This window comes from Gavialis gangeticus, unplaced genomic scaffold, assembly GCF_001723915.1.
Source record: "Gavialis gangeticus isolate Ggan-Ray unplaced genomic scaffold, GavGan_comp1, whole genome shotgun sequence".
NCBI lineage: Eukaryota > Metazoa > Chordata > Crocodylia > Gavialidae > Gavialis > Gavialis gangeticus.
This window is the reverse complement of record NW_017729033.1, coordinates 14,128,687-14,129,462: the sequence shown is the minus strand read 5'-3', so window position 1 is coordinate 14,129,462 and position 776 is coordinate 14,128,687. Positions and strand designations below refer to the sequence as shown.

The following is a 776-nucleotide window of genomic DNA, read 5'->3' as shown; positions in this document are numbered from 1 at the left end:
TTTTTTTTTTTTTTTTTTTTTTTACCTCTTTATTTGCTTCTTCCACCTCAGAAAACAAGTGTGTTAAGTTGTTTTCCTCTGCTTATACCCCATTTTTTCACCTATTGAAATAATCAGAAACCTCTCTCATAATTTCTCAGACCGATTTTTCTGGAGCAATAAAGAGTTCAGTAACTAGACTACAAATGTGATGCTGCAACATTTATGCTCTGTAACCTCTTCAGGTGAGGGGCAGGAAAACATCATCTGTTTTGAACTAATAACTGTTAAAATTTGGTTGCTTCCATACAAAATAACGCTTCGTAGCACTTGAAGTCTGTAATGTAGCATACTCTGTTTTATGCGTACCAAAAAATAATGCAAGCAGGACAAACGTACACCAAAATTAAAGGAGATTTACCACCGAGGCAGGAAGTGCTGTTCAAACAAAAATCATTTTGTAGGCCGATACCCACTCAAGATTTTTCACTGATCTCCACTGGGTATTCTGGCGTATTCGAATCATGTACATTCAGGCCATCATCTTAATTTATACATTGCTGGCCATTAGCTACAATTTAAAACCAAATCTCCCATTGCAAGCCATGCCTGGAATCCAGACTTTCAGATCTTAAAGGCTATATGCTGTTTTCCTTTTCATTCAGCTTCCAACAGAATCATTTTACAGTGCTTCTGCCTCCATAAAGTATTTGCTTGAGAGCCAATGCCAAAAAAAAAGCAATCCATTAACCAAGTCCTGAGTTTCTCTAGTAATGCTCCCTCCCCTCCATCCCCCA

The 776-nt window shown here is 37.6% G+C and overlaps 1 protein-coding gene across 2 annotated transcripts in view; it reads right to left on the bottom strand.

Annotated features, from left to right (window-relative positions):
• FGFRL1 (fibroblast growth factor receptor-like 1) overlaps positions 1-776 on the bottom strand; it is a 312,078-nt gene that overhangs the window by 303,334 nt on the left and 7,968 nt on the right. The gene's annotated exons all lie outside the window — the stretch shown is intronic.